At 36.7% G+C, this 1,673-nt stretch overlaps 1 pseudogene; it reads right to left on the reverse strand.

The window, feature by feature from the left end:
• Window positions 1-1,673, reverse strand: part of LOC107700262 (glutamyl-tRNA(Gln) amidotransferase subunit B, mitochondrial-like) — a 21,806-nt pseudogene that overhangs the window by 11,972 nt on the left and 8,161 nt on the right.

Raw genomic sequence — 1,673 nt, forward strand, 5'->3', positions numbered from 1 at the left:
GCTTAATATTCACAGACACTAGTCCATATCGCGTTTTGATTCAAGTGTACTGACCTACTTTTGATTTATTCGTCCAAAATGTGGCATATTCCGTCCGCGTTAGGCTAGGAATTCTGTTTTTATGACTGGATTCTACAAACCAGTCTGTGTTTTCCGCATCGCGGACATTATAGGGCCGTATGTCTCGGAGTAGTCAGTGCAATTTGGGAAATAAATCAATTAAATCTGTATGTGGATGTGTGTAAATATTCAAATGTAATCCCCTTTGTAATCGTTAACATTTTCATAAGTAACTGTAATTTAATTACACATTTTTTCTTAGTAACTGTAACTGATTACAGTTACATTTATTTTGTAATTAAATTACGTAACGCAATTACATGTAACTAGTTACTCCCCAACACTGTGTATGTGAGTCGACAACTGTTTATTAGATATCTGAACACAAAAATGAATGTGATTCATGATGCACTCTTCAATAGACATCTTGGTGATGTATAGAATAGCATGTACTGGGCTGGTCGATATATTGAATATTAATGATTTATATGATATACTAATATGATTAGTGTGGTAATTGTAACACAACTTTTTTAGCCATGATGTTTTATAAACACTGTGTCACTGAATTACTTTTGCAATCCTTATTTGTCTAAGTTTTCATCGCAAATCTTTAATTTAAACGTCAGTAGCAAAAAAAGTCTGTAGGTTCAGTTAATCTCTGTGATTCAGTTCAAACTGTCCTTTTCACTGAATCTTGACTCAACAATTTGTTTGCTTCATTACTCAAAAATGTTTCTGGAAAATTGCATAGAAATTTTAATGTAATGCATTGTTAAAATATTAGTAAGATTCAGTTAAAATATGTAAATATTGCAGTTTATTAAAATTAAATGATTAAATGTCATTCTTCCTTGTGTTTATGTAACGAAAAACAGTATGGGGAAAGTTACGTGATTGTCTTAACTAGATTTTACTGCATTTTACTTCATGCATCTAAATATAATATATTTCACAACAGGACCTATTTGGTCAAAATGATGTCTTTTAGACAAAAAAAAAATTATAATAACTTCTGAGCAAGCACATCAGTATTGAAATATGCCCTGAAAATAACCAAAAGGCTGAAAGATATGGAGAATTTAACCCTATCAGCAATCCTTATGGATACTGGATGGATTACTAACTATGATAATGTTGGTCCAAGCAAGGTGATTTGTGTCAGAGACCCATATAAATGCGCATAGACAGGGTTCTGATCAATGTTAGCAGTAGGGGCTGTATTCAATCACCGGCCATGTTCGCCTGGCAGGTGCCCAGAGCCTGCAAAATGAGCTGAAGCTCTCTGACAGCAGCTGCTGCCTCCTCTCCACAACACATCTCTGGCTCCATCACCAGCTCCATCAGACCTACACCTACAGACACATTCATATCAGACACCGTCCACAAAGCTACAGACTTCATGTCTCTGTATAAGACGCAGCAGCACCTGCCCTGTTGAGATCTATGAGAGTCTGGCTACGTTCTTCATCATGGAGACTCTTTCCACTGTCTTGCTCAAGCTGGATCTGCTTGATTTTCACACTCTTGGTTACAACTTGGTTTCCCTTTCATGGGAACTTCGAACTGCGTCCTCTAGGGGTCGCTATGGGGAACGCCTCGTCGTGACCCGT

The sequence above is a fragment of the Sinocyclocheilus anshuiensis genome, unplaced genomic scaffold (assembly GCF_001515605.1).
Source record: "Sinocyclocheilus anshuiensis isolate Anshui unplaced genomic scaffold, SAMN03320099.WGS_v1.1 scaffold326, whole genome shotgun sequence".
NCBI lineage: Eukaryota > Metazoa > Chordata > Actinopteri > Cypriniformes > Cyprinidae > Sinocyclocheilus > Sinocyclocheilus anshuiensis.